This window comes from Macrotis lagotis, chromosome 1 (assembly GCF_037893015.1).
Source record: "Macrotis lagotis isolate mMagLag1 chromosome 1, bilby.v1.9.chrom.fasta, whole genome shotgun sequence".
Lineage (NCBI taxonomy): Eukaryota > Metazoa > Chordata > Mammalia > Peramelemorphia > Peramelidae > Macrotis > Macrotis lagotis.
In genome coordinates this window covers 16,511,030-16,523,325 of record NC_133658.1, presented here as the reverse complement: position 1 = coordinate 16,523,325, position 12,296 = coordinate 16,511,030, and the positions used below count along the sequence as shown (strand labels likewise).

The 12,296-nt window shown below is 40.0% G+C and overlaps 1 protein-coding gene across 3 annotated transcripts in view; it reads right to left on the bottom strand.

Annotated features, from left to right (window-relative positions):
- Positions 1 to 12,296, bottom strand: part of ADRA1A (adrenoceptor alpha 1A) — a 136,066-nt gene that overhangs the window by 117,352 nt on the left and 6,418 nt on the right. The gene's annotated exons all lie outside the window — the stretch shown is intronic.

The window sequence follows — 12,296 nt, the reverse complement described above, 5'->3', positions numbered from 1 at the left end:
CTGAGGGTATTAATTGTATTAATTGTTTCTTTGGTGATTCTCCAGCATTTTCTAATTAAGCCATCAAGTCATCATGAAATAAAGATAGTTCCCTCTCCTCTTTGCCTGTATTTATGTTTTTAATTTCTGTCTTGTCTTATTGCTATTGCTAACACTTCTGGAACTATCAAATAATAGTGGGAAAAGGCACATCTGTATACAAGCAAAATCTACCTTCTCCAAGAGGCTTTTTCTGGTCTACTTCCCTCCCTCCCTTTGGTGTTTTCTACCTGAAATGATATTAGATTTATTCAATCCAAAGTTTGTACAAACATAGCTATAGGCATAGCATGTGAATCATTGGAATGTCACCTTCTTGAAGACAGAGACTATGTATTTGCCTCTCTTTATATTCCTGGACCTTTTTACAGTGACTGGCTTACTAGAAGCAATGAATAGATGCCTGTTGTTTGAGATGCTAAGTGACTGGAGAAGGTCACCTGGCCAGTATGTGTTGATGCCAAGACTTGAATCCAGGTCGTCCTAGCATGGAGGGCACTTCTCCAGGTACTATGCCATGCTATCTCTATGGACAAATAGCAAGAAGAACATTGCATGCACAGTCAAAGAGCCTGCTTTGGAATGCCAACACTTATTCTTTGTGTGACTTGGGACGAATCATTTGAAGTCATTTCAGCTTTGTGGACTTAGTTTCCTTCCCTATAAAAAATGAAGTTGGGACTAGATACCTCTAGAGTCCATTCTAGCACCAGAGTTATGATGCTTTGAAGTCAGTTATAGCTTCTTTCTTGCACTTTACTCATAAAATTCTCTCTCTCTCTCTCTCTCTCTCTCTCTCTCTCTCTCTCTCTCTCTCTCTCCCCCTCTGTCTGTCTCTTTCTCTCTCTCTGTGTCTCTCTCTGTCTTTGTCTCTGACTTTCTCTGTCTCCTTGTCTCCTCTGTCTCTGTCTCTCTGCCTCTTCTATCTGTCTCTCTTCTCTGTCTGTCTGTCTGTCTCTCTATCTCTCTGTGTCTGTCTGTCTCTGTCTCTCTGTGTCTCTGTCTGACTGTGTGTGTGTGTGTGTGTGTGTGTGTGTGTGTGTGTATGTTTCTCTCTGTGTCTCTCTATCTCTCTGGCTTTCTCTGTCTCCTTGTCTCCTCTTTATCTCTGTCTCTCTGCCTCTTCTATCTGTCTCTCTTCTCTGTCTCTGTCTCTATCTCTGTCTCTCTGTGTGTGTCTCTGTCTCTCTCTCTGTCTCTGTCTCTCTGTCTGTGTCTCTCTTCTCTGTCTCTGTCTCTATCTCTGTCTCTCTGTGTGTGTCTCTGTCTCTCTGTCTCTCTCTGTCTCTGTCTCTCTGTCTCTCTCTCCGTCTGTGTCTCTCTTCTCTGTCTCTGTCTCTATCTCTGTCTCTCTGTGTGTGTCTCTCTGTCTCTCTGCTCTGTCGCTGTCTGTCTCTCTTTTTCTGTTTCTCTGTCTTTCTGTCTCTGTCTTGCCTCTGTCTCTGTTACTTCCTCTCATTATTTCTTTATAGATTGATGGAGATCATCAGGGAAATGTATGAAATGGAAAGGAGGTGCAATGTTCCTGGAGTGGGAGGGAAACAATTAGCAATAGAGGGCAGAGGCTCGGCGCACAAACTGCACCTGTTTTTCCTCAATGTACTAGCACAGGTAGCAAACTCAAGGCCCTAAATCTGAGTGGGACAGAACTGCATTAAAGTAGAATTAGGAAATGTTGAGGAAGTCACTATGCAGCCCACAGGAATCCTTTTCCATGTGAGTTTGGCACAAGTATAAGGGACTTCCCGACGAAGACACAATTCAGGCTGGCATTGACTCTGCCATGTCAATTTTTCAGGGCCTGCCCAGAGCCTCAAAAGACTAAATGAACCAATAAGTACAGAGTCAGAATCTATGACAGTTTTCTATTCATTACACAAGGAATTGAGGAAGCCCTACAGCAGGTTTAGTGGACTGACTCCTGATGAAATTATTAGAAATTATTGTGGGGCAGGTTGGCGGCACAGTGGATAGAGCACCGACCTAGAGTCAAATCCAACTTTAGACACTTGATACCATGTAATCTGAACAAGTCACTTGACCTCCTTGCCTCACCAAAAAACAAACAAAAAATGTTTTTCAAGAAAAGATGGGGACCGCTAGATGGCATAGTGGGAAGCGCAGTGACTTAATTAAATCTAGTCTCAGATACTTGATAGCTACTAGCTCTGTGACCTTTGTGCAAATCATTTGGGCAAGTCCATTGTCCCCTCTCCACATACAAAAAATATACAGATGTTTATTGGTTGCCATGGGGAGAGGGGGAAGGAAGAGAAGGTAGTAGAAAAGCGTGGAAATCATAAATGTGCAAATAGATGAATGTTTAAACCTACCTATGCATGTAATTGGAAAAATTAAGATTTCAGTAAAAAATAAAAAAAGGATATATCGACAAGAGCACAAGGTAAGCAGGGTGGAGGGTGCACTTGAAGACACAGCAGTTCATAATAAGACAAGAATTAGTGTGAATTAGTTTTTCCTTAGGAGTTATTAGTAGGACCTCCTGCCAACTGGAAAGTCAAGCCAAGTCAACATGCATTTCATATTAAGCATGCACCAGGCAGAGAACTAGTACTAAAAAAGAAAGACAAAAAGTGTTGCTATTTTTAAGAAGTTTTTAGTCTATTCAGGGAGACAACCCTTAAAATAACTAAGGACATGAAACATTTTATATATGTAGATTATATATCACATATCAAATATATACATATATATCATAGTTATTAAATAATATATGTGTGTATTATAGAATATATATGAAATAATATATGTATACCACATAACATACATTAAATAATATACATATATCATATATGTAAAATAATATATAGGTATATTATATATGATGTATGTTAAATAATATATGTATATTATAGATCATATATTAAATAATATGTGTGTATATTACATATAATATATTAAATGATATATGTGTGCATTATATATCTTATATAGTAAATAATATATGTGTATTATATATTATATATTAAATAACATGTTTATATTATATATCATGTATATTAAATAATATATATATTATATAACATGCATATTAAATAAAATATATGTATATTATATATATTAAATACTATGTAGATGTATGGATATGTATATGTGTGCATGTGTGTGCATGTATGGCAGACTGTGGTCAGGATTTGAATAGAACCAAGGTGATTCACCAGTCTAGTGTTTAAAGCTTTATACTTGGAGTTTGAAAGATCTCAGCAGAAATCTCAAATCATGAGATTACTATTTAGGGTGGAGGGGATTTAGGAGTCATCCAGTCCAACAGCGAGAGATCATTTCATAGAGGAAAGCACCAAGAATTCATAGAACTCTTGAGAGGGCCCATATATTAAGTCCTTCTTAGAAATATTGTCTTCTGAATTCTCACTTTGAGGCAGGTGTTCTTATTCCTTTATTACAGTTGAGGAAACTGAGCCAGTCAGTGGTAGAGTGGCTTGTTTGCATCTGAGGATGAATTTGAACTCAGGCCTTCCTAACTTCAGGCCCAGTTGTCTATCCATTGTACTGACATCACTTCCCTGATGCCATGGTTTTCTTTGATAAGCAAGAACAAACATCAATCATCATCACTGCCTGCTGCGTATAGGACAAAATATGCCAGAGAAGCAAAATGGCTGGATTCAAACTCAGGACTAGATGTCAATTTTCCCTCAGTCATTTCCTCCCTATTTGGCCTTGAAAAAAATCAATGAACCTCCCTGAACCTCAGTTTCCTTCTGTGAAAAAATGAGAAAGTTGGACAAAATGGTATTTCGGTCCTTTTCATCTCTAGATCTATGACCCTACAAATGCCAATCATTATTAAAAAAGATGGGAGGTCGGGATTACAGGAAAGCAGCCAGTCTGCTTCAGTCCTTCGCCTGGGGCCCATCCTGAGCTCTAGGAAATTTACCCAGGGAGGGGAGGATAATTCAAAGGCAGTTGAATCCAACTTCAGGGAAGCCTCTCAATCAAGGACAGTCTGTTCCCTGACTTCAGCTGGGGATATCTACATTTTTCATCCATTTGAAGAAATAGCAGGGGGCTGCAGGCATCTGACCCACCAGGACTGGGACCGGGTCCTCAGACACTGACCATTTCCCTCCAGTTTCTACTATCATTGGACAAATAAAGTTAGTTCTGGGAAAGCATAGATGGCCTCTTCCCTCTTTATCTTTATTTATAGTTGGGAGAACTAAGATAGAAAAAGAGAGATTCAAATCCTCTGGGACATCTTTGGATTCTCTTGTTAGCCATTTGTGTTCCGTGGAACATTTCTGCTGTTTCTGTTGATTCCTTCTGTTTGTTGTTTGTTCTTTGTTCTCAAAGAAGACCATGACACCAGGGAGGTGATGCTCGTGACATGCGCATGAATTGGATCTGAGTGAGGGGGGGGAGTTGTACTAAGTCCCCAGCCTCACTTTCTCCTCCAGAGCCCTCTGGGTCCAGTGGCCAGATAGGAATTGGAATGACTGGAGATGGCCCTGGAAGTGAGGCAATCAGGGTTAATTGGTTTGATTTGAACTCAGGTCTTTCTGATTCCAGGGCTGGTGTTCAATCCATTGTGTCACCTAGCTGTCCCTTCTAGGAAGTCCTAGATGAGGGGATGGAGGTGAGGGGGCTGAGATTCAGGCTTTAACTGTTCTGGGAAACCAGCCCTCTTTGGAACTATTTCCCTAGAAACATCTAAATGGACACCAGCTGCTTTCAAATTGGTTTTTCCCTTTGCCATTTCAGCCTATGGCCTAAGGAACATAGAGCCAGGTGCTATGGAATATTGAAAGGCAAAGGAAGCCTGTGAAAAACAATGGGATTGCAGTCTGGGGGGAGGGGCAAAGTTCTCAAAGAAGATTCTCCTTATAAGGTTCAAAGCTCCTTGGTCCCCATCTAAACTAGCAGGTTTCTGAACAAAACCAAATGTCCTGGCAATCAGCTCTAGGCAGGCAGAACATGACCCCCCCCTTCTCCAGTCCTTTTTGGGCATGGGCTGAGGCTCCACCAGCATTCCAGGAGGGTGACAACCAATGGGACCTTCTGTGAACCCTCTTGGCTTTGCCTGGGAGCATCCAGACCAAAGTTTTTCCTGAATCAGGAATCAGGAATCAGGAAATATCAGAGTAGCATACTGCTGCCTGAAAGGTCAGCCAGTTAGAAAATCACAGATTCTTGGAAGAGTCTTCCAGGAGTCATTTCATCCAACCTAGAACTGACCAGGAATTGCCTTTACAAGATCTCCAACAAAGGGTCCAGGTTATGAACCCATTGAAGACCTCCAGTGGTGGCGAAACCCAATACTTCCATGCAGCCCATTCAACTGTGGAGCAGCTTCAGGGATTTTTTTCCCCCTGAAATCCAACCTCAATGAATGTATTGGAAACTTCAAATGACTGCTCCTGGACCTCTCCCCTGGGATTAAACAATCTATTTAATATATCTTCCATGGGACAGTCTTCCAAATAGTTCATGACCACTATTAATAGATTATAATTTAACGGTCACTAGGTTACAAGCTCCTTGAGAGCAGAGACCATCTTTTGCAACTTTTTTTAGCCACAGTGCTTAATTTGGCACCCAGTAGGAATGAATGAATGAATGAATTTCCATATGTTGAATTAGACACTTGAAATTCAAAAAGAAAAACTAAAATAATCTCCACTCATTGGATGGTTGAACAAATGGATGATGGATGGGTGAGTGAATAAATGAATAAGTGAAACACTTCTTTTAGAACTGTGGTTACAGCCAATATCAAAACAAATCACTTCTCCAACAATCTCTGCCGAAAAAGTGTCAGAGTTCAAAGGGATCTCAGCATCTTGTCTAACTCAAGCTTGAATATAATGTGTCCACCAATCTCAGACTAGTGATCATCCAACTCTTTCTTGAAGGGGGACATCTCTTCTCTGTATCTCATTCCCCCATTGGATATCTTTAATACTGTCTTCCCCCCACATTCCAACATAGAGTTTAAATTGACTTCTCTCCAATGTTGCCAATTTTTGCTTCATGACTGCTTTCTGGGATGAAATACAATGAGATTGGTCCCTCTTTCATGAGACGGTCATTTAAATTCTTGAAATTAAGAGACCAGGGTTGGTATTTTTGGAATATCCTCAAGGTTAGCAAATTTTTATTCTTTTAAGATGGATCTAGGACTTTTTGTTTTTGTTTTTGTTTTCTTAGAAAACAGACACGAGACTGACATGGAGTAAATGGTCCCTGTTTGGGATAAAAACAGAAACTCTCTGAGATGGGCATTTTTCTGTTGTGGTTTATAACTTGACTCTGATGTCACTTGTAAAGGAAAAGTGAGCTCCAGATAGTTTATGGACAAATGCAATATTGCTGGAGGGATTGGAGGAGGAGAAAAGGATTATTATCCACATTTTAGAAATGAAGCTGAAGCTCAGTGAGGATAAAAGATTCATCTCCTTCAAAGTAATTATTGTCAGCATTGTACCTGCTTCAGACTCTATCTGGAGAGTCATTTAACCCCTTTGAGACTCAGTTTCCTTAGTAGTTAAATGGGGTGGGATAAAACTTAACCTCTAAGGGAAATTTCGACTCTAGATGTCTGATCCTGTGAATTGCTTTTGGTGATGTGGTAAATCAATGTTTGAAGAATTACAACTCTATCTGTCTGGACTCCATGATTTTGTCACACTGACTTTGATGGGGCATCACTCAAAACTTCTTTTAGGTTTCTCCCAAATAGGACACAAGAGGCTTCAGTTTCACCATGGCCATTGTCATCTTGGGCCAATACTATAGTATTGTCTTTCTTTATTCTCCCAAGAGTTGAGTTCCACCCCTTTCTCTCTTGGAATTCAATCACTATCTTGACCCCTGACCTCTCCCCTATTTACACTTTGTGATTTCTGTCTCATGAATCACTCTCCTTTCAGTCATCCAGGTATTTTGTTTTTGTTTTTGTTTTTACAAGGCAATGGGGTTAAGAGACTTGCACTAGGTCACACAGTGAAGCGACTATTAAGTGAGGTCAAATTTGAACTCAAATCCTCCTGACTCCATGACTGGTATTCTATCTACCATGCCACCTAGCTGACCCTCAGTTCAAGATTTTAAACTCATTCTTCCTCCCTCCTTAATCCAGTCTCAGCATCATCTCTACTATCTCTTTCCTTCTTTCCACTCACACAGTCACCTTTCTAACTTGAGTTCTCATCACCTCTTGCCTGGACTATTTCAATAGTCTTCTAATTGGCCTCCAGCTTCAAGTGTTTCCTTACAATAATCATTCCTCAACTTACCTAGCAAGGTTTTTTCCAAAGCACAGGTTAGACTATGCCTCTCCTCAATATATTCAAGAGACTCTCAGACACTTCCAGGATCAAATCTAAAGACCTGTCTGTGTCTAACGTTCTGAGCCGTGTGCAGTCTGTCGTCTGTCTCCATCTAATGTTTCCAGCATTTTTGACACATTATTCCCTTGTTATGTACACTATAATTTAGCTAAAATGATCTTATTGTTTCTCATGGGAGCAGTTAGGCAGAAAAGTAAATAGAAATGGTCTGGAGTCAGGAAAAGTCACTTTCCTGAGTTCAAATCTGGCCCCAGACACTTACTAGCTCTGTGGTTCTTAATTACTTAATTACTTAATAAGTTACTTAATCCTGTTTTCCTCAGTTTTCTTATCTGTAAAATGGACTGGGGAAGAAAATGGTAAACAGAATCTCCAGTATCGGTGCCAAGAAAAGCCCAAGTCATGAAGTCACGAAGAGTTGGACAGGACTGAAAAATGACTGACGGACAAAATCTATTCCCTCATAGGTGGCACTGGTTGCCTCTCTCCATTCCTTTGCATTCTCAATCCTCACATCCCCAGAACACATTCTTGACTCTCTTGTCTCCTTTAAGGTGAAGAACAAAACCCAATACCTACAGGAAGCCTTCTGCCTTCCTCTTAGTTACTGTCCTTCCCACAGTCAGTCAGTCAGTAAACATATATTAAACTCTTATTGTGTGCCTGACACTATCCGAAATGAGACACAAAAAATGCAAAACCCAATTCTTGCCCCAGGAAGCTCATGGTCTAATGGAGGAAAGAACATTGACAATGATGTACAAATATTTGGTATTAATTTGAAATAATCGGTAGAAGGAAGGCATGAGAATTGGGGGGGGGGGGTTGAGGAAAGGCTTCCTGTAGAAGGTGGGACTTGAAGGAAGCCAGAAGAGCCAGGAGATGGAGATGAGAAGTGAGAACATGGGACAGGAGTCAACCAGGATCTATGTTGTATGTGATCTATGGATACATATTCATACATTTATAAGTTAATATACTTTATGCACACATGAATGTCCATTTCCATGCATGGTATATATATATATATATATATATATATATATATATATATATATATATATATATATGTACAAGCTACATATAAATGCATATGTATTTAAATGTACATACAAACACACAAATACACATATATTTATCCTCTGATAGAATGGAAACTCCCTGAAAGTAGGAACTTTTGTTACTATACCTGGTGTGCTTAGTCCATAGTAGGTTGATTGATTAAATGACTTGATTGCATCTGGGGCCATCTCTCATTATCCTGCTCTATATTGTGCTAATGGTTTTTTTTAACTACATGGAGAAGAGAGGGAGACTGGTGACTTTTCACAATCCTTCATCACTTACATCCAATTCACTTGCAAGTCAAGATATCGCCTTCCTGATGTCATCGGTCCTCTTTGAGAATGAAGGACAAACAAAAAGTGACTTGGCTCCAGACTCATAGTAAATAATTTACGGAAGTAGAATTCCCATCCCATTTTCTCCCCTGGACTATCGTAATGAACATCTTCTATTGATTTCCTTGCCTCATCTGTCCTCTCTCCAATCTATCTTCCATTTTAGATGCAAAATAATTCTCCAAAACACAGATCTGACTGTAACTCCACTGCTCAACAAGCTTCAATGGTTCCCTTTTACCCTCCAAGCTCAAATATAAAATCCTTCATTTGGTATTTCAAGACCTTCAAAATCTGGTGCCTTCTCCATCTCTCCTCTGGCTTCCTTCAAGTCCCACCTTCTACAGGAAGCCTTTCCTCACCCCCCCCCCCCCCAATTCTCATGCCTTCCTTCTACTGATTATTTCAAATTAATCCTGAATATTTGTACATCATTGTCAATGCTCTTTCCTCCATTAGACCATGAGCTTCCTGGGGCAAGAATTGGGTTTTACATTTTTTTTTGTGTCTCATTTTGGATAGTGTCTGACACACAATAAGAGTTTAATATATGTTTACTGACTGACTGACTGAAGTGGGAAGGACAGTAACTAAGTGGATGAAGGAAGGCTTCCAGTAGATAATGAGTTTTGACCTTCTGTTTCTATTTTCCTTGCCTTTACCCATACTACCATTCACCTACACTACCTAGAATGCTCTCCCTCCTTACACCTGTCTCTTAGCTTCTTAATTTAATTTAAATGAGGCAATTTAAATGAGGTCTCCTTCAGTAGATTTTTAGTTCCTTGAGAAGTGTGCCTGTTTTTTATTTTTCTTGTATTTCTAGAGTTTAGCAAGGTGCTTCCTGTTTGCCTGCATAGTTGACTCTAAGCTCTGTGTCCTCCCTATCCCACTGCACACCCCAGAAACCTCCTCTTTGAGGGCCTTCTCTTTTCTTCTCTACTCTGATATGACATTCTCTGCTTGGATTGCTTCAAAATTGTGACCATCTGAGTCCATTCAGGGAGGTTCTAGATGTATCCAGGCTGGGGCACACATTTGTCCACCAGCCTCCTGCAATTAGATATGGGTAAGGTTCATTACACTGGATATTCACATTTTACCAAGCCTTCTCCAAGGAACTGCCCAACTCATCCCAGTTCCAGAATATATTGAGGTACATTTATAGTGACCACAGATGGATAGAATTTGGGACCTGGAGTCAGGAGATATAAGTTCAAAGCTAGCCTCAGACACTTGTGTTTGATTTTGGGTGAGTTACTTATCTTCTATCTCCCTCACTTTCTACATCTGTAAAATGAGTGTTATAATTGCACCTTCTAGGGTTGTTGCAAGGAGAAAATGAGGCAATATTTGTAAAATACTTTGTAAACTTTATACATCCTAGCTATCATATCATCACAACACTTCATCACTAATTCTCTATACTTCCTTTTTCCTTTAAGAGATCTTTTTGGATGTGGAAATAGATGAGAGGATCGGAGGGTTGTGAGGTCCTTTCACGTTGTGAGGTCCTTCCACTGTTGAAATAGATTCCAAGTCTCCTAGACAAGGACTGTCCTGCTGGTGACCAGGTGTGCTATCAGGTTACACTGGTCAGTTGGTAGAGCAAGGGAGTAAAGAATTCTTTCAAAATAACCTTAGAACCACAGAAATACAAATGGAAAAGAAAGAGACAATAAACTCAATTCCAAAAGACGTAAGAATTCTTAGGGCCAGAGACTTGAAGCTGAAAGCAATGGCATCCAGTCTTAAGCTGATTATTTTTTTAGGTTGGAAGTAGGAGTGGATGAGAAAATAGGTGTATTAGGGGGCCTTTCCCTTGTTGAAACAGTTACTAAAATTCTAGGAGAAGAATCTCTTGTTGGTGAGAAGGAAAGCTGCCCATTAAATCCCACTGGTCAGTTGGTAGAACGAGGGAGAGAAGGATTCTTCAAGGAAACATATCACAGAATCCGAGGATGCCAAATGGAAAAGCAGCAGATAATACACTGAGCATTTCCCAAAGATATAAGACTCCTTAGGGCCAGAGACTTGAAACTGAAAGCAATGACATTTAGACCTTAGATGACATAACTTGAAATACTTTAGAATCTAGAACCTAAAATAGAACCTGGAAAATCGGGGTTAAGATGGGGGAGACCTTCGAGATGCCTCATTTTACACTTGAGGAAAATAAAATAGTAGAGATGCCACGGTTTGACCAAGGTCAAACCAAGGTTTTTTAGTGACGAGAGGGTCCTCTTGGCATTCTCCAGCATTCTTTAATCCTGAATTATGCTCAAGCACTTATCACAGCAGGCCACTACAGTGTTCTAAGGGTTGTACAGGAGGAAAAAAAATAACAACCCAAACCAATAAATCAAAACTGAAGCTCCACTAAGTGCATACCATCGAAATTTGACCCCAAAGGACTGGAACCATTAACTTGAACCATTTCTCATGACCACTTTCCAAGTTTCTTGTCTGAGTCTCTCTCCACAACGGGTAGGACTCTTCAGTATTTGAATCTGCAGACTAAAAATAACAAGCCACCATTTTGGGATCTTGTCGAAAGGTTCCCTCCCTCGCCCTCGCATTTGTGAACTGCTCCGAGTGGATCAGCTCGCTGATGCTAGCCATGATCCGATTGCTTTTGACAAGAGTTAATTTAGCATCTGCAGAAATTGGACTTGTAAACCAGCGGATGCTTTTCACCCTGTTTCAGCTGGAGCTCCCAGATAGAAAGAAATCAACCATCCTGTCAAGAGTCTGGACGGTAGTGATGCTTGCTATAACACACACACACGTTGTCACAGTGAAGAATGAAGTATTTACTCATTGGGAAATATACTTATGGTGTTTTCTTTAAAGCTCAAATGGGTTGGAGCTTCCATTGATTTTTTTTTTCTGTTAACAGTTCACTGTACTTCCCTTTCATTTTGAATCCAGAAAATGAGTGCATAGTTATGAAGCATAATCAGATTATTTTTTCCAACAGAATACTTGTTAGTATAATCACATCCTAGCAACGGCAATTGTCCAGAGCAAGCTTGATGATTACTCCCAAAGCAAAATGAACTCTCTCTCCCTCTCCCTCTCCCTCTCCCTCTCCTTCTCTCTCTCTCTCTTCTCTCTCTCTCTCTCTCTCTCTCTCTCTCTCTCTCTCTCTCTCACACACACACACACACACACACACACACAGATTTAGCTGCAATGTTTGACGAGACCTTTCACAAACCTCAGCGCTAATGCTTGCTGAAGGAAGACCTGGGAGTGTTTAGGTTAAATAGCCACTAAAGCTAATAAAATAACTTGCCATTCTTTTCAAGGAGGCAGATTAATCTGCATTCATTAGAAAAGGCTTTCTTATACTCTGAAAGTGACTTTTCTTCTATAATATAAAACAGGATGGACCCCACATGGAACGGAAAACTCCTACTTTCAGGTTGTATTTCCAGGGAGTTTTGGTAATTTAAAAAAATGGTTAAAATATAGGTCTTTGATATTTCTATACGGGTCTTTGATCATAGCTTAGAAGGGATGG